Source organism: Mirounga leonina, unplaced genomic scaffold (genome assembly GCF_011800145.1).
Source record: "Mirounga leonina isolate KUSES-001 unplaced genomic scaffold, KU_Mleo_1.0 Mir_94, whole genome shotgun sequence".
NCBI lineage: Eukaryota > Metazoa > Chordata > Mammalia > Carnivora > Phocidae > Mirounga > Mirounga leonina.
Genome location: NW_023270855.1, coordinates 8,651,937 through 8,672,295, shown reverse-complemented (window position 1 = coordinate 8,672,295; position 20,359 = coordinate 8,651,937). Strand labels below are relative to the sequence as shown.

The window sequence follows — 20,359 nt, the reverse complement described above, 5'->3', positions numbered from 1 at the left end:
AGAGGCCCTAAAAGGTTTGGGATGGGGGGAGGGGCAAATTTTGATCCCAGAGGTTTTGATAACTGCTTTGGTTCCCGAAACAGCTAATTTGAGTTCCAGTGAGACCTCACCAGCAGTAGACGGGAATGGAGGTGAAACACAGCACTGTACCTCATCTTGCCTGTGCAGCTGCTCCACCTTATTTCCTGCTATTATTATCCCACAACGGCTCTCCCCAGCAAAAAAGAAACTAGGACAAAGAGGGAAAATTGTATGGGCTCATAGGATTTTTTATTATGGTTAGGTTGTGGCTTTGTTTATATGTATTTAAATACAAAGTTAATTTGTCTTTAAGTCAGTAGTGAAAGAGATTTTATAACTTCGGTATCTTCCACTTAATAAACCATTTCAGATTCTTAGCCTTACAGGGGAAAAAAAAATGTTTTTAAGCATACTTAATTTTCATTGGCTGTTCACACAATCATTATTACCACCAGATGCCACCTCAAGTATTAACTTGAAGAAAGGGAGAAATCTCTTCTGTGGATAATGTTTGCAGTTTTATTGGGAATTACTTATTTGTGTTAACATAGACCTATGACTAAAATAAGGTTAAAAAGTTAAACCTTTATATATGTTTGTCTCTTTACCTTAGTGAAGGTGAAATTAATTGTTTGCATACAAATTTTTCATCCTTCAGGTTCTTTCTTCAAGCTGCATAATTTATTTTCTTCAAGTCTTCTCTTTCCCATATCACCACCCCAAACAAGAAATTTTATTTTTATCATTTATATTGTCTTCTGATGCTGTTTTCTTCTCCCCACTCCTGAAATATGAAGAGTCAAATAAAACCCAGTAATCTAATAAGTTGTGTGTACTGCTGAGTATAGTAAGGGATTATTTCATAACTCTTAGAAATTATGATCTGGTTAGGATGTTCTCGTATCATGTTAGCATATTTTGTAATGTTAACATGTTAATTTTAACATATGTCCATATGGATCTCATTGTTTGATATTTGCACCCATTGTTTGTCATTTTGTAGGAGGTTGTTGTGGTCGTGTTCCCCCTCCCCCCCTCTGGTCTCCATGGTTTTTTATTCCTGCCCTCTTACAATCTTTGGCCTATGTTGGAAAATTCTATTTCTTTCTGCCAACCTCAGTGCATGCCACAACACATACAATTTGTACTCTCACATCTTTGTGAAGGAGGATGATTTCTAGTTAATAAGCAACTGTTAGGGCATTCCCAGTATCCAAGGAAGGTTTTAAATGGAAGGACCTGTTGGCAATTAGACTGCCTCTGCATTTATGTTACATTTTCCTTAGGCTGTTGAGAGTTGACTTGTTTTGTATGAGAAACCAGACAGAAAGGAAGAGGTTACTTAAAAAATAAATGTTTATTATGATAAAGTTTGGGTTAGAATCTAAAGGGCACTTTTTAAAACTTTATTTTAGTTCTAAAGACAAAAGAGTTTAATTTCCTAAAATAGAACAAAGAAAAAAGGGCTTTCAGGGCAGTATGATTGATTGCATGCCGAATGTAGCATTAGATTGTTGTATGAATGCATACATTTTTATTTTCTCAGTTTCTGTGGTGCAAATTACTGTGGCCATACAAATTAAATGTCTTTATGCCCACAGCCTGAAAACTATTAAGTGAAATGACAAATAAATAACAGGAAGGTCTGAGGAAAATGTAGAAGCAAGTCCAAATTTTTGAAGTCTCTTTTTAATTATTTTTGTTCTCGCCGGACATACTTAGTTTTATTTATGGCAATTAGAACTTTAATGTCATAGCCTAGTAATAGAACAAAATAAGGGTAGGTTGACACGGTGTCAGTGCATGTTTTAGAATGAGACTAAAATTGTTTCATATTGTTACATATTTTCATATTTAGGCTATTTTTATTGAAAAAGTTTACCCAATATTTGAAAACCTATGAATGGCATAAAATACAGGTTAAATGGGTAGTCATATTATTGGTGGCTCATTATATAAGCAATAGTAAAACCAGATATTTACTAAAAATCCCCAAAACAAAATTAGGCTAGCATCACTTATGGAGCTTTGAATTTACCGTAGCCAAACTACTTAGAACAAAACAAGTAGGTAATAATGCCAACCCCAAGGCTCTTACTTTGGAGCCTCGGCTGGTTGACCTGACCCAGATGTTTTTACCTCTTCCTAACTTAACTCCTAGGTCACTAAGATTTGAAGTGTTACTGGGAATAAGGTATCTGTTCATCAACTGAGTAGAAGTCTTAGCCGGCCATGTGGAGGCCCATGGGAAGACCTGTATTTTAAGAGAAGCAAAGCTCTTGAGTAAGTGTAACTTTTCCCTCCATAGTTTGTCATGGATAGTTGATATGAAAAGGAATGGCTTGAAGCTTGTAGAATAAACTGAGCAACAAGAAGAGACACAGACATCCCACTTTATGAATTAACTATGTGCCAGGTAAGAAAGAGGGAAAAAAATTTTATAGACTACTTTAGTTTTTCTGAACTTTATAATATTAGGAATGTGTTTCTTTGGAAAATCATTACTCAGAGGACTGAGTTGAATATCTTTTTTGAAAACAGTAAAAAAATAAATTTAAACTTTTATAGATAGAGTGTATGTCTCGATTTCCCTTCACAGTCCTGGTTTACGCCTACCACATAATTAGTAATAGCCCCCCTTTCACTCTCAAAAATGTCCTAGTTTGGACCATAAATTATATGCTTGCCCTAATTATAGAGGATTGTGGAACTTTTCTTGACTACATAGCAACCGAATTTTCTTTTTTCTTTTTTTTTTTTTAATTTTTTTTTTAAGATTTTTATTTATTTGCGAGAGAGAATGAGAGACAGAGAGCATGAGAGGGAGAAGGGTCAGAGGGAGAAGCAGACTCCCTGCTGAGCAGGGAGCCCGATGCGGGACTCCATCCCGGGACTCCAGGATCATGACCTGAGCCGAAGGCAGTCGCTTAACCAACTGAGCCACCCAGGCGCCCAACCCAATTTTCTTTTATATAGCTCTTTGATTCTCCTCTCTGCTAGCATTTATCTGTTGGCCTGTCTGAACCCCTGTTTCCACCTGAGCAGTTCTTGGAACACCTTTCTTTTCCTTTTAGTTGTTGGTGAGAGAGGGGATATATACAGATTTGATAATTACAAATACAATAAAATAGAGGGAAAAGAAAAATGGATTCCTTTGGCTTTTATTTAAACCATTCCATTTGGGGGTGTCTGGGTGGCTCAATCGGTTAAGCATCTGCCTTCGGCTCAGGTCGTGATCTCACGGTCCTGGGATCAAGCCCCACATTGGGCTCCCTGCTTGGTGGGGAGTCTGCTCTCCCTCTGCCCCCCCCCCCCAGCGTGTAGGCTCCCCCCTCTCAAATGAATAAATAAATCTTTTTTTTTAAAGATTTTTAAATTTTTATTTATTTGACAGAGAAACAGCAAGAGAGGGAACACAAGCAGGGGGAGAGGGAGAAGCAGGCTTCCTGCGGAGCAGGGATCCCGATGCGGGGCTCGATCCCAGGACCCTGGGATCATGATCTGAGCCAAAGGCAGATGCTTAATGACTGAGCCACCCAGGTGCCCCTCAAATGAATAAATAAATCTTTTAAAAAAATAAATCATTCCATTTGATAGGGATAAGGTCTGTACATTGCATTGGTTTGATAAATTTGTCTTTCTAGTTCATAGATTCTCTTTCTTTTTTATATGTAATATATTTGTTAAATTTACCATTGTGTAAAGAGTTCCTACTCTTTGGATGTTGGAGGTTGCATCTCCATGGTGTCATTTAACATGTTCTATTAGATGACCACCCCGTCCATATTTCATGTAAATTAGTTATTAGATGGATTGCAAGTATACTTTATAATAGTACTGTGTACTTCCATTAGGAGTTACATAACATAGGTACACCTGGGTGGCTCAATTAAGTGTCAGCTCTTGATTTGGGCTCAGGTCATGATCTCTCAGTGTCCTGGGATTGAGCCGGGTGCATGGGGCTCTGAGCTCAGCAGGGAGTCAGCTCGAGGATTCTCTCTTCTCTCTTCCTGCTCAAGTGCGCTCGCTCTCAAATTCTCCCTCTGGCAGTCTCTTTGCTCTTTCTCTCTCAAATAAATCTTTTTTTTAAAAAGTTACATAATATCTACCTATGTGATGTTAAGCTACTGTTGGTATTCATCACGTGGTTCAGCCATTCTTAAACTTTATGCTCCTAAATACTGAAAGCCCCAAAGAGATTCAAGGATTATATCGAGATTTACCAGATTAGAAATTGAAACAGAAAAATTTTTAATTATCAACTAATTTTAAAATAATGGTAACAAATCCCGCTAAAATAAATGACATTACTTTTATGAAAAAAACAAAAAAAGAATATATTTCCAAAATTTTTTAAAAGTGGCATTGTTTTACATCTTTGCAAATCTCTTCAGTTTCTGACTTAATAGAAGACAGCTGCTTTCTCACAGCTGCTTCTGCATTTAATTTGTTGTGATAAGTTGTTTTGGTTGAAGACTGAAGAAAAGCTGGCCTCACATTGATAAGTAATTGAAAAGACAAAGACTGCACATACCCCTGAAAGAATCTTAGGAACTTCAGCAGTTCTCAAACCACACATTGAGAACAATGGGCCTAGATCCATTATTTCCTTTATGGTTGCAAAGTGCTGATATTTTATCACTACCTCATTTATTTTCTCTAGTACTCCCTCTTGTATATTTGGTTATCCTGTGGTACATTTTGAATGCAAAAGGCAAGATCAGTGTTTGTTTTTTCCCCCTTAACAGTTTTCAAAATAATGGGTTGGTAACCTAGCAGCCTCCATAGGTGATCAGTGAAGTGTTATTATTGTGTACTTATGGTCTGAAATATGTTTGATATGTGTCAGTATCAAACTAATACTAAACAGTATTAGTAGATACTGTTTTGTTTTGTTTGCAGTTATTATTTTTGACATTCAAATTGTCCCACATTTGGCTGTTGTCTTTTAAGCCCTTTTTACTCATTCTCAATTGTTTCCTGGCTTATTTTTGTGATTGGTTCCCTTCTAGTATGACAGGATGTTCCAGGATCATTTTGTACATTTCCTGCCCAAACCTGGAATTACTCATTTCTGCAACACACTGGTTTCTTTTGGGGGGAATGGTACCTAGAGACCACAGTGTGGGTGCTAGGAGTGTTCATTGCTCTTGGGTTGGTCCTTGTTTCTAGATCTTTTCAATGAACAGGACCAGTTGTTGGTATTTGGTAACTTTTATTTGGAATTCAATACTACATAATTTTTTATATAAGTCTAACTTCTTTTCCCCATTCCCCAAATCCCAGTTTCCACTAACACCAGTGCCATTACTCTTTGCTTTGTCCCACATTGCACACAAAACAGTTTTAGAACACTCAAACAATATGATCACTAGAAAGTGAGTTTGTTTATATATACCGTTTTTTTTTTTTTTAAGGATATATCCCTCTAAGGATATACCATCAAATGTTTTAAAGTCACTTGGAATAATTTTTTTCTAGGTGGCTATGCCACCAACTTGATACACAGTGTGGTTAGTTTGTTTCAACTAAATCTCAGATTTTTCAGGGATTACTTTTGTTTTATTATTACGTAAAATAGCATTACTAAGTGAAGTGTACAAATCTGCATGTAGTCAGGGAAATCTGGCTTACAGTCTTTTCCACCCTGTTCTCTTCCTGTCCCTATATGTAAGACTTGACAGATTCATCGTGAATATTTAAAGTGATTTTGTCATAGTATTTCTATTATAACACAAAAATCAATTTACTAAACCTATATGCTTCTAGATTTTTCAGTAACTAATAATTATTTTTAGTCCATGGAGGAGGATCGTGGACTTTTCTGTTCTTCTAGGAACCAGAATTTCTTGCCTTAATATATATAATTCAAGATAAGAAACTTCCTTTCTCTAGTAAAAATGATCTCTCTTGAAATGCTAGATCATTTTCCATTTGTCTCTGATGATTTCGAGTACTTAAACCTGGGTACCACTTGGGACACTGGTGCTACTTGTAGTAGAAAGCTGATCAATTAACATTCTTTGAATGGTTCCCTCTTAGACCTAAAAATATATAGTATCTTAGAAAGGATGTTATCCACTCTTCAACGTTGTCATTTAAAATTCAAATTATTTGATTTTATAAGTCTTAAATATTAAATCTTTTAAAATCATAAACCTGTTGAATGTGAACTCTAGTTTATCCTTTTGAACTATAATACCTAAAAGAAGTAACATTATCATATTTCAGCAATGTGTGTCACATTATAATATACTTATAGGCTAAAAAATACTAAATCAGGATATGTCAAATGGTAAAGCAATAGTGATTAAAAGTATGAAGGTTCTAAAATTGGATAGACCAAGGTTCAGAATCTGGTTTGCTGTTTTCTTGCTTTTAGCCTTGGACAAGATTCTTAACTTCGTGAGTTTCTCTAGCTAAATAGGAGTAGTACATTACTCATAAAGTTGTTGTGGGCATTTCATGAGCTAATGCATGTAAAGTGATTGAAGAAACCGTGGTTTGTATAAAATAAGCATCCAATAAATGTTAGCTTTTACTTTGGGAGTTGTTATTGTTACGAATATTTGATCGATTCTGTAAACTTTATCTTCACCTTGGGATAAGCAATGCTTTCATGCTGTAATAGAGCACCTAATTTTCATGATTCCATTGGTTATATGCAAAGAATTAACTGGTTAGCAAAGGAATAATTGGTGTGCAGCTGAAATTTGTTTGAGGCTTCTGACTTGACAAACGTACTGGTATTTATAATATAAATATCACATAAAGAAATTTATGCTAGAAAAGGGAGCTCTAAAGAAACAAAGGTTTTCAGGATCCAAGGTCCTTTTCAGACATTAGTAGATACTGTTTTGTTTGAAGTGGCTTTAGTGGCACATATGCTGACCAGAATTAAAGGAATTTTTTACCTTTAGAATTTCAAGATACATCTTACGTTTTCAGATAAAGCTGTGTACCAGCAGATTGCTCATAAATTCTGCTGTTTAGGATTGTGTATGTTGTGTTTTTAATCTTTATTGAGATATAATCAACAAATAAAATTGTACTATATTGTATACAACATGATGATTTGATACACATAATTCTACATTGTGAGAGGATTCCAACAGTTGAGTTAATTAACACATTGATCCCTCACATATGTACCCCCGCTTTTTGGGGGATGGTGAGAAACTTTAAGTTTTGATCTCTTAGCAAATTTCAACTTTGCAATATAGTACTGTCAACTATGGTCACTGTTTGAATACATTATCTAATATCTATATTAGATCCTCAGACCTTATTCATCTCTATAACTGGAAGTTTGTACCCTTTTACCAATCTCTCCCCATTTCTCCTACACCCCAGTCTGACACCCACCATTCTACTCTGATTCAATGAGTTCAATTTCTTCTTCTTTTTTTCTTTTTTTTTTTAACAAATCCACATGTAAGTGATGCTATGCAGTATATTTCTTTCTCTGTCTGGCTTACTTCACGAAGCATAATGCTCCCCGAGTTTATTCATGTCGTCACAAATAACAGGATTTCCTTCTTTTTTATGGCTGAGTAATATTCCACTGTAGTAAATAGATAAGTATCATATTTTTTAATTCATTCATCCTTTGACAGACCCTTAGGTTTTTTCCATACCATGGCTTTTGTGAATAATGCTGCTGTGAACATGGGAGCACAGGTATCTCTTCAAGATAGTGATTTTGTTTCCTTTGGCTGTATTCCCAGAAATGGGATTGCTGGATCATATGGTAGTTCTATTTTTAATTTCTTGAGGAACCTCCATACTATTTTCCATAATGACTGTACCAGCTTACATTCCCACCAACAGTGTACAACGGTTCCTTTTTTCCTGCATCCTCACCAGCTTTTGTTATCTCTTGTTTGATAATAGCCATCCTAAAAGGTGTGAGGTGATATCTCATGGTTTTGAATTGCATTTCCTTGATGATAAGTGATGTTGAGCACCTTTTCAAGGAGCTGTTGGCCATTTTTAGGTCGTATTTGGGAAAATGTCTATTCAGGTCCTTTGCCCATTTTTTAATTGGGTTTAGTTGATGGTTGGTTTTTTTGTGCTATTGAGTTGTAAAGATTTTGGGCAGGGGGAGTTGTGTGAGTTTCTTACGTATTTTTGTTACCAACCCCTTATCAGATATGTGGTTTGCAAATATTTTCTCTCATTCCATAGGTTGCCTTCTTATTTTGTTGATGGTTTCCTTTTCCGTGCAGAAGGTTTTAGTTTGATGTAATCCTACTTGTTTATTTTTTATTTTGTTGCCCTTGTTTTCAGTGTTGAATCCCAAAATCATTGACGAGATCAATGACAAGAATCCTGCACTCTATGTTTTCTTCTAGGAGTTATACAGTTTTAGATCTTAGATTCAAGTTTAATGCATTTTGAGTTGATTTCTTTGTATGGTATAGGATAGGGGTCTAGTTTCATTCTTTTGCATATGGATTTTCAGTTTTCCCAGCGCCACTTATTGAAGAAACTGTCCTTTCCCCATTGTATATTCTCGGTGCCTTTGCTGAAAATTAGTTGCCTATATATATATGGACTTATTTCTGGGCTCTCATTTCTGTTCCATTGATGAATGTGTCTGCTTTTATGCCAATACCGTACTTTTTGATAACTACAACTTTGTCATAGAGTTTCAAGTCCAGAATTATGCTGCCTCCAGCTTTGTTGTTCTTTTTCAAGACTGTTTTGGCTATTCAGAGCCTTTAGTGGTTCCACAGAAGGAATTTCGGGATTTTTTTTTTCTATTACTGTGAAAAATGCCATTGGAATTTTGAAGGGTATTGCATTGAATCTGTAGATCACTTTGGATAGTATGGACATTTTAAAAGTATTGATTCTTCCAATCTATGAGCATGGACTATTTTTCCATTCATTTGTGTCTTCAATTTCTTTTATCAATGTTTTATAGTTTTCATTATACAGATCTTTTACTTCGGTGGTTAAATTTATTGCTAAATTAATTAATTAATTTGATGCTATTGCAATTGGGATTGTTTTCCTAGTTTCTCTTTCCTGTAGTTTGTTAGTGCATAGAACAACTGATCTTTGTACTGATTTTGTATCCTGCAGCTTGTTTATACGTTTACAGCTGTTATTTATTTATTAACAGCTTTTTGGTGGAATCTTAAGGGTTTTCTAGATAGGATACCATGTCATCTGCAAACAGACAATTTTACTTCTTTTTTTATTTGGATGCCTTTTATTTCTTTTTCTTGTCTAATTACTCTGGTTAGGACTTCCCAGTGCTATTTTAAATAAAAGTGACAAGAGGTAGACATCTTTGTCTTGTTCCTGATCTTAAAGGAAAAGCTTTCAGCTTTTCACTGTTGACTATGATGTTAGCTGCAGGCTTGTCCTGTATGGCCTTCATTATGTTGAGGTACATTTCATCTGCACCTAATTTGTTGAGAGTTCTTTTTATCATGAAAGGATATTAAATTTTGTCAAGTGCATCTATAGAAATGATCATATTATTTTTATTCTTCACTTTGTTGATGTGGTGTATCACATTTATTGATTTGGATAGTTGAACCATCCTTGTATCCCAGAAATAAATCTTAATCATGGTGTATAATCCTTTAATGTATTGTTGAATTCAGTTTGTGAATATTCTGTTGAGGATTTTGCATCTGTGTTCATCAGGGATATTGGCTTGTGGTGGTCTTGCTTTGGTATCAGGGTAATGCTAGCCTCGCAAATGAGTTTGAAAGTGTTCCTTTCAAAAAACACCAAAAAGTGTTTTTTAAATATTTCAGGATTAGAGTGATTGAGGAGTGCCAAAATGAATTCAGATTGGCTGACAATATTTTAAGATAGAAAGAGGAATGGGAGTTCTAGGAAAGGACAAAATGATGGGCTAAAGTTATTTTCTTCCTTCCCCCCGAAAACAAAACAGGAACTAAAATGCACACGTTTTCTTTTTTAAAAGAATCTACCTTTCAGAGATACATGCTGAAATATAGATGAAATGATACATTGCTGGTGTTTGCTTTAGAATGGAGGAGAGGTAATAGATGAAACAAGATTAAAAGTTGGTAATTATTGAAACAGTGATGAAGAAAGGATGTTATTTATAAAACTTTACTTTTATACTTGTTCGAAATTTTTCACAATAAAATCTTTTACAGTTTAAAATAAAAGTATCTGTAGACTTGGTTGTGGGTCTTGGTAAAGCTGACTTAGTAAACACACTCAGATGTTTCATCTCTCCCCAGTAGTATTACTAGCCCTCTGAGCCCCATTCCTCTTGTGACTATCACATGATATTTCCAGTCAACAGAAGAATAGAATAGTTACGTAGACATATAATGACTTTGTACTAAAAGGATATAATATGTTTTAAAGAAGTCTACAGATTCTGGAAATCATTCCCGAGAGGAAGATTGAGGGAACAATTGGGTAAATTAACAGTATATTCAGTATACAATAGATTTCATTTTATGAGATGGTTGAATTTCTGAAAAGATACCCTGTGTATATTAGGTTAATGTCAAAGAGTCAAGATTTCTCTGGGCGCTTGGGTGGCTCGGTTGGTTAAGCGTCCGACTCTTAGTTTAGGTCTCGATCTCAGGGTCGTGTTCACGCCTCGTGTTGGTCTCCACACTGGGCATGGAGCCTGCTTAAAAAAAAAAAAAAAAAAAAAAACACGCTTTCTCTAAGAAAACTGATGGGATATTTTGAGTTTACTCAGTGACTATTAGCAAATCTTACTGTTGGTGGACTTGGCAAGTTACTAATAAGACTCAAACTGTGGCTTCCTCTCTATCATTTTATACTGTCGTGGCCTTGGGAGCCACAAAATGGCTCCTGTTTACTTCTTTAATAGTGTAACCCTACATATCAAAAGTGGTAGGTACCTACAATGTGCCGGGTATCTTGCTAGGTTCTCTAATGAATGCCATCTCACTTAATTCTCAAAATAGTGCAATGGAGTCGTTTACAATGAACGAATTGAATCAGAGTGATCACACAGCCAGTAACAGGATGAGTCAAGTCCTCATGATTCCAAGATCTTTTCGTTATACTATATTACCTATTTTACTTAAGGAGCCTTCTGTCTCCACTAGTATAATCTGCCCTTTCCTCTGAACATTGGGTATTGCTACTTTTCTGTAGTTTTGATCTTTTTTTCTTTAGGATCCTCTGCCAGAATTGGATGGGGCTCCTGGATCTGGATAGAGAAAGGAAATGGATGGGTTTTAACTGGCTATCCCTTACGACAGTGATTATAAGTTCTGGCTTCCTTGATATTAAAAAAAAAATTAATAGGCCTCTTTCAGTCACCCACAGCTTGCCATTCAGTCAGTTATAGGCTTTCTTTATTAAAGTGGCTGCAGTTCAGGAAAGTGTATAGAGCCAGAGGCCTATGAATCCCTAGAATTTTTACCTCAAGTTTCGTTTTTCTAAGGAAAAGGTTCATAGTCTTAATCAGATTTTCACAAAATTGGTCATCTGTCTTCCAAAGAAAAGATTAAGAACTACAGATACCCTAGCATTTGGTTCCTAAGAGAGAAAGATAGGAGACTTATTTTGTTCTTCTTCAGCCTGAAAAGGTTGCCCCCCCCCCCTTTGATCTACTGGCCCAAACAGCAGACCACCACAAAGCCCACCTATGAATGTGCTGGTTTTCTTATAAAGAAATAATCTGTGAGGGACGCCTGGGTGGCTCAGTCATTAAGCATCTGCCTTTGGCTCAGGTCATGATCTCAGGGTACTGGGATAGAGCCCCACATTGGGCGCCCTGCTGGGCGGGAAGCCTGCTTCTCCCTCTCCCAACCCCCTGCTTGTGTTCCCTCTCTCTCTATGTCTCTGTCAAATCTTTAAAAAAAAAAAAAAAGAATATGAATTCATAATTTTGCTACTAAGAGATTAAAACCTTAGTTTTACTTGTATCATCTTGGCATAGATGCACACTCAGTTGTGCTTGGTAAACTCAGTTTTTTCCAAAAGAAAAGAGTTTTTTTTTCTTTAAAGATTTTATTCATTTGCCAGAGAGAGAGAGTGCAGATAAACAAGGGGAGCTGCAGGGAGGGGGAGAAGCAGGCTCCCTGCTGAGCAGGGACCTCAGGATCATGAGCCCAGCTGAAGGCAGACACTCAACCAAATGAGCCACCCAGGAGCCCCAAAAAGACTTTTTTAAAAGGAAATCAATGGAAGGTATTAATAACAGGTCTAGAAGTCACAAGACTTCTAAAAGAATTTGTATTTCAGTTGAATAAGGAATGGTGACAAGCAGCACCCAAATGTGTTTTTAAAACTTTTTTGCTTTATAAATTAGTGTTTTTGTATTAAAATAAGCTGATAGCCAGATAAACATTCATTACAGGTCCCCTGAAAGAAGAAATTAGGCAGGTATTGTCTCCTTTGAACAGTTCACCAAAGCAGGATTGGTAGGAATTCATGTTTGCTCAAATAATAGCTAAGAAGTATTAAGTTTGAAATCAGCTAGAAAAACAGTAACAAGCTAGTTTATACCAGGGATCTTCTTCTTCTTTTTTTTTTTTTTCTGAGAGAGAGAAGAGGGAGAGGGAGATCTGAGAGAATCCCAAGCAGGCTCCACACCCAGCTCAGAGCCTGATGTGGGGCTGGATCTCACAACCCTGAGTTCATGACCTGAGACCGTCAACTGCAGATGCTCATCCAGCTGAGCATCCCAGGCGCCCCGCCCCCCCAGGATCAATTTTTGAATATTGATACTGGACCCAAGTGGGTTTCCTTCCTGCTTTTATATACAGATGGGTAAAGAGTTAAAACACGTTCTTGAATCTTAGTGGATTCTTAAGTCCTAAATTTGTTGAAGAGCCATGATTCGTTGTTGTTTTGTTTTCTGGTTGGTTGGTTGGTTGGTGTTTTGTTCAGTTTTGTTTTAGAATTTAGAGATGCGCCTGGGTTGCTCAGTGGTTAAGCGTCTGCCTTCGGCTCAGGTCATGATCTCAGGTCCTGGGATTGCGCCCCGCATTGGGCTCCCTGCTCAGTGGGAAGCCTGCTTCTCCCTCTCTCACTCCCCCTGCTTGTGTTCCCTCTCGCTGTGTCTCTCTCTGTCAAATAAATAAAATCTTTAAAAAAAAAAAAAAAAAAGAATTTAGAGATGAGTGTGAAGGCATCATTGGGTTAATGGGGGGGGCAGTTCATGATGGTTTGGCCCAACTGGTCAAAGTGGGGCATCTTCTTAGGCAAAGATCCTTATTTCCCTTTTTTGGCTACCCTTAGTAAGGAACATCTGATACATTTACCAGGGTATTTGTTTAGTTCTGTCATAGCAAAATAGACAGTGGTCTTTAAGGACATAAAACGAAAGAGTATTGTGCAGAAGTATTGTCAGTTCTCTGTAATTATTGTTACTGATATTGGTACTTTGTGGGGTGAGAGCCCCAATTACAAAGGATCTAATGCATTACCAAATTCATACCTTTTTTTTTTTTCTTCTGTATTTTCCTAATCCACAGATAAAAATTTCTGCGCTAGAAGTCCAAGATCAAGCTGTTGGGCAGCGTTGGTTTCTCCTGAGCTTTCTCTCCATAGCTTACAGGTGGCTACCCTTCTACTACTGCCTTTCCACAGGGTCGTCCCTCTGTGCACACACCTCCCTGCTGGCTCTTTGTGTGTCCAAATTTCTTCTTTCAGGCTTCAGTCGTATTGAATTAGGGCCCACTCTAAAGGCCTCATATAAAAAAAATTTTTTTTAATTGAGATATATTTGACATATAACATTGTATTAGTTTCAGGTATACAACATAATGATTTGATATTTGCATACATTGCAAAATGATCACCACAGTAAGTCTAGTCAACATCTGTCACTTTACATAGTTACCAAAAAAAAGTATTTTCTCGTGCTGAGAACTTTTAAAATCTACTGTCCTAGCAATTTTCAAATATACAACATGTTAACTGTAGTCACCATGCTGTACATTACACCCCTGTAACCTACTTACTTTGTAACTGGAAATTTCTAACTTCTAACCCCCTTCACCTGTTTCTCCCATGATCCCCCCAAATCTTTACACTTTTGAAAAAGTATCCTTTTTTCCAAAAAGATTGAGAACCACTAATCTATGAAGTTACCAGTGGTGGTCTACAAGAGATTTGTCAAAATCTGGGGATTAGGATTTTTTTTAAAAATCTTAGTTTTTATATTGGTTACCAAGTACTGGAAAAGGAAATACAGTATTCAAAAACAGTAATGTTCAGCATTTAGAATTATTTCACTTGGGAAAAAAATAAGTTTATAAAATAAATATTTTAACAAAAAGGGAAAATAGCATGTGAACCTAAGATATTTTGTGTTTTACTCTTCTTATTCAGTGCTAGAATTCTGGGCTTTGCTTAGGGTCGAACTATGATATGACAGGAAAAGCAACGGAGGTGATTAAAGGAGACAATAAAACGACTGGTAAAACTTAGCATGGTATATGGTGATTATATTTTGCATAAGAATTTGAAGCTGCTTACTGTGCCAGTTGTATTCATTAACTAAAAAGTACTATTTTTTCAGTGTCCTGGGGCTAATTTATTATAAGAATTAATTAACAAATGAGAATTTTGGCCTAAATACAGCTGAAGTGTTTACTGAAATTGGATCAAAGATGAGCATCTGTGTCAAGGTTTTAAAATCACTTTTCATATTAAGATCTCTAGAGAAAATGTTTACAATCCAGAAGTTAAATATTTTTGTTTTGCATTATGGGAACTTTTTTTTTTTTTTGCATGATGGGAACTTTAAGTTCCTGTGTCGCAACAAATCACTGGCTGTTTGGTCCAGAGATGTTCATTCTCTTGGGCTTCTAGGGAAATAATGTACTTATTTCAAAGATTTCGTTTTACACAGTAACCTACTGTATGAGTAAATGCAGGCTTATTTTTTGCTTAGGCAAAACAGTGTATATCAGTGTTTCTTTGAGCTATTCTTCATCTTCCATCACTGTCACTTTTTAAATTACAAATTATTTTAAGTTTAATTTTATTGCCATTGTTACAGCTTATGGTGAGTAGGTTGAGAATAGAATGTGTAGTGGTATATATTTGCATTGACAGATTAGGGCTTATTTTCCACTAACTGGACCTTTAGATTTGCTTTGTGGTTCAAATAGGAATCATCCATATGCATCCCAGATGCTTTTGTTCTGTGACACCATTACTACAGAATTATTATTTTTTTTCTACAGAATTATTTTTTGACAGGAAAGTGCTCCTCAGTTGAGTACCCTAAGTATCATCACTAAGCCTCTCCTAGTACTTTTTTTTTTTTTTAAGATTTTATTTATTTATTTGACAGAGAGAGAGCGAGAGCGGGAACACAAGCAGGGGGAGAGGGAGAAGCAGGCTTCCCGCCAAGAGCAGGGAGCCCGATGTGGGGCTCGATCCCAGGACCCTGGGACCAGGCCCTGAGCCGAAGACAGACGCTTAACGACTGAGCCACCCAGGCGCCCCAGCCTCTCCTAGTACTCTTAAGAAGCTGCTTGCTTGGGGCGCCTGGGTGGCTCAGTCGTTAAGCGTCTGCCTTCGGCTCAGGTCCTGGTCCCAGGGTCTTGGGATCAAGTCCCGCATTGAGCTCCCTGATCAGCGGGGAGCCTGCTTCTCCCTCTCCCTCTCCCCCTGCTTGTGTTCCCTCTCTCTCTATTGTCTCTCTCAAATAAATAAAATCTTTAAAAAAAAGAAAAAGAAAAACTGCTTGCTGAAAATAAGAACAGCTGGTCACTACCTCAGATATGAGCCATTGCTTGTGTGGTGTAATCAGTCCTTAACTTCAATACACAGGTTTACGGAATATCACACTTTACCTGTTTTTGGGGTGTTTCTTCTATGTTTTATCCATTTTTGTTTATTGGCTTGTAGAAGAATATATAGGAATGCTGTGTTACAGCTGTGGGTCATGTATATACTTGCATTTAGCTTTGCTATATGGAGAAATTTGCATTCCCAAGAATACAAGAAATTTTATCAACAAATTCATTAAAAAATAATAATTGCTGGATGCCTGGGTGGCTCAGTTGGTTAAGCGACTGCCTTCGGTTCAGTTCGTGATCCCAGAGTCCTGGGATCAAGTCCCACATTGGGCTTCCTGATCAGTGGGGAGCCTGCTTCTCCCTCTCCTTCTACCCCTCCTCCCTGCTCATGCGCTCTCTCTCTCTCAAATAAATAAAATTTAATAATAATAATAATTGCTTACAGTGTTTTTTTCTTTAGAAAAAATTTAAGACATTTCTAATAGCCATAAGTGTATAATTGTAAAACCCAAACATTACTCAGAAAATCTATCAATCGATGAATTATATTAAGCTCTTTATCCATCTTTTGCCCAAAAAAAGCTGTCTGTCTTTATCACAACCACCTACCATTATAGGCAGACCTCTTTCACCCATTTTTATGGTAAACGGGGGTAAACTCCACTCAGCAGATATGATACGTACAACTGGTATTTCTGGGATTTGCTGTAAAATAATTCTGTAGACAATACGAGGTTACAGATAAGGTAAGGTTAGCCATCAGTTTGATTGTTTAAAGCTGGGTAAGGTTTATAAGTGCATTACAGGGTTTTCCTTGCTTTTGTATTTGTTTGAAATTTTTTATAGTAAAGGTTTTTTTTTTTTTTTGAGGATACAAAAAATAACATCAGGATAAGTAAAATTTTGAAGGAGAAGAAATAGATTAACCAGTAATTAACAAAGAAGGTCTTAATTCCATTCAGGCAAAGGAGTTTGAACTAACCCATTGGGTATTAGGAAGCCATTGTAGATTTCTAATTGTGGCATGATAATGATTAAAGTTATGCTCTAAAAGGCTTAAAGTCATGAAAGAATGAAGAGTAAATTGGAGGGTTGAGAGCTCAGAGGTAGTGAGATCAGTTCATTGCTATAATGCAACCTTGAAATCATAAGGAGGTGAGTAATGTTGGTGAATGAATGGATAAAAGACAGTCTATAAAACATTTCAAAGGAAAAAGAATAGCTCTGCATCCAGGCTCTCAGTCAGGTGCTAGAGCAAACACAGTAAAAAAGAGAGGGGTTGCTTGTTTGTTTGCCTCGTTTGTGTAGGGCTTAGATTTGGACCATATGGGTGTCTTGAATTTGTAGGCACTGTAAAAATTTAGTCAGTGTTGGGCGCCTGGGTGGCTCAGTTGGTTGAGCGACTGCCTTTGGCTCAGGTCATGATCCTGGAGTCCCTGGATCGAGTCCCGCATCGGGCTCCCTGCTCGGCGGGGAGTCTGCTTCTCCCTCTGACCCTCCCCCCTCTCATGTGCTCTCTCTCATTCTCTCTCTCTCAAATAAATAAATAAAAACCTTTAAAAAAAATTTAGTCAGTGTTTTTGGCTTTATCTTTTCGTAAATCAGTATCGACAGACCTCTTAGAATTTTAAAGTTTTTTCTCTAAGTGTCATTAAAAATGAAGAGCATCCTATTTTATACTTTGAGGCAGAACTGCTAGGAAGAGTTTTTTGGTTTTGTTTTTAAGTTTATTTATTTAGGTAATCTACACCCAGTGTGGGGCTTGAACTCACAACCCTGAGATCAAGAGTGACCCAGCCAGGCACCCCTAGAACAGTTTTTGATAACTTCTTTGAAACCGAAGAGCCCAAATCTTCTAGATTACTTGAATTTTGTCCCATCAGAACCCTACAAATGCTAGCTAGGTTATAGGTGGTTAGCACAGTTTAGTTTTTCATTACTGGAAGAAGAAATTTAGATCTTGGTCATTCTGTTAAAAAAGTTAAAAATTATCTCATGGAACAACCATAAAATACTTTGGTTCTGAAATACTGCTTTATCTATGTTTTATTTTGAAGATCCCAGCCCAAATTTAGTGAAAAAGCAAATGAGATCTCTCAGTATATAAGAATTTCACAGAACAATAGTACATCCAATCAGTAGTCGTAAAAGTGTCAGAATTGTTGAGAATTTGCAGTTGACTTTCATTTTAGGGTTTTCTTTTAGAATGTAGTCTTCTAAATAGAAGACTCTATGAGCAGAGTTAGAATTGAAATTATTTTAAACCTTACGAGAAAATGTAGCCAGCCTTCACACACTATGTGGGACTGTAAAATGGTTTTAACTTGGTGGAGGGTGGTTTGACATCTCTGATACATGCTCATGACATTTTAGTAGTTCCACATCTAGGAATGTATCCTAAGAATATTTGTATATGTTAAAGAAAGGCATATGTTACATGACTGTTGAGTTATATATGTTATGGAAAATTAGCAACAATCTAAACATCCACCTGTACAGGATTGACTTAAATTATAGTAGAGCCATAGGATAGATACTGTGCCATCATTTAAGAGGAAGTAAATTTATACATATGCATATAGAAAGATGTCCAAAACCTGCTAAATGAACAATGCAGATTATAGAACTGTAGAGTTACCACTTTTATTTTTGGGGTATGTTTGGGAAGTGGAATTATGTGAAAATTTCACTTCTACTTTTTACGCTTTCATAAAGTTTGCCTATTTTTACAAGCATTTATTATTTCTAATATGTTAAGAATACAGATACAGCTATTGGTTGGGGAGGGGAACTCTATTGTGCGTATCAGAAATGTTAAGCTTTAAATTCCTTTACTGTTATATACTTAGCTACCTCGTCTGCCTACTAATCCTGACACATGTATGGTCAGGTTCTATTTGTTTTGAGGGTTCTTGCTGCCTGTTTTCCTTCATTCTTAATAGATTTTCCATAAGACCAGTCAGTGATTAAGTCTTGTCTAAACAATTCAAGAGATTTCTTCCTTTAAGAGACTCCTCTGTGTCACTGTTAAAGTATGGAGTGGTCTGGGGTTTTGTTTTGTTTTTTTGAGAGGAGGGTGTTGTTTTCTCTTCAGAATGACTCATTAATTGTAGAGGCACACTTTAGGATTTTTTTTCCCTTCGTGGTTGTGAAAATGCAATACTTGGCACATAGGCAAGCCTAAAGAGTTTGCAAATTGCCTACCCTCTCTGGTTTGGGTAAAAGAAACATCTTAAAATAGCACTTAACATAGTTTTTATATATAGTAGTTACTCACTTCATGTTTGTGGAAGGAAGGAGGGAAGGAAGGAAGGAAGGAAGGAAGGCAGGAAGGAAGGAAGGAAAAAAAAAAACCTGGCAAATCTAGATAATATAAATCCCAAGAGAGCCAGGAATTTTATTTTATTTTATTTTATTTTTTTAAAGATTTTATTTATTTATTTGAGAGAGAGAATGAGAGAGAGAGAGCATGAGAGGGAGGAGGGTCAGAGGGAGAAGCAGACTCCCTGCGGAGCAGGGAGCCCGATGCGGGACTCGATCCTGGGACTCCAGGATCACGACCTGAGCCGAAGGCAGTCGCTTAACCAACTGAGCCACCCAGGCGCCCCGAGAGCCAGGAATTTTAATCTGGACTTGTGTTTCTAGCATAGCATCAATAATAATTGATGCTTAAGTTTTAAAAATTTGTTTTGATTCAGACATTGCTATCTAAAGTAAATAGTAATTTAATAAATAGAAGCTATACATTAAAATCTTAATATTTTTTCTTTAGAAGGCACCACTTTGTATGTGACTTCTTACAAGTTAATATTTTTGTAGCAGTGTTTCTTCATCTGTAAAATAATAGACTGTAAACTTTAAATTCCTAAATTTTTTATGAACTGGAGAAATTTTCCCAAACTACTGAAAGTATAACAGATATTAATGCCTCATAAATGTGCACAACCCACTTCATCTGGAGTAAGGAAGAGTGGTTCCTATTTCAGGGTTTGAAAATGATAAGAGTCTGGACAGAGAGGAGGCAAACATAAAGGGGTGAGATGTTCTTTTCCTTTTTAGTGTGGTGTATGGCTCTAAAGCATGCTCTTGAGGCTCCTAACACAGTAGGATAGAACCTTCAGAAAGTCTTTAGAATATCTCTTTACAGAGCCCTTGGAAGTTCTTTGAGGGTATCATCTTTATTTAATACTTAGAAGCCTAAAATTTTCTTGATTCTTCTTAAGGATAGAAAGAGTCTGTGCATCTTTGGTTTAGCAGTAAATACCTGTTTATCACTGTTAAATCAGGTGTACATAAAATATTTCTTTTTTTTCAGTGTCAACCTAAAATAATATAAAATCATAGTATTTAGTTTCATTATTTATGATGTGTACTCTTATCCTAACTTCTCCTCCCCTCCAAGAACAACTAAGTATATCTTGGCGTCTGTAATACTGCCATTAATGAAATTTTTCATGGGGAAAGAAATTCTTCCTGCGGACTAAAATAGGATTTTTAAAAACTGGGTTTTAATTACCTCCTATTCTAGTAAACTTAGAGCTTTTATAGACATCTGTTTATTGTGCCAAGCCTAATAGCCCCTAAAGGGAGTA

The 20,359-nt window shown here is 36.5% G+C and overlaps 1 protein-coding gene across 9 annotated transcripts in view; it reads left to right on the top strand.

The window, feature by feature from the left end:
• Positions 1 to 20,359, top strand: part of SETD5 (SET domain containing 5) — an 83,505-nt gene that overhangs the window by 7,831 nt on the left and 55,315 nt on the right. For 5 of the 9 annotated variants that reach the window (XM_034997736.1, XM_034997739.1, XM_034997748.1 and 2 more), the window contains exon 1: positions 13,090 to 13,570. The exons of 2 other annotated variants lie outside the window; for them this stretch is intronic. The gene's annotated coding sequence lies outside the window, so the exon portion shown is untranslated. Of the gene's footprint in view, positions 1 to 13,089; positions 13,571 to 20,359 lie in introns of those variants that run through there. 2 more of the 9 variants (XM_034997746.1, XM_034997742.1) reach the window with 1 other exon arrangement.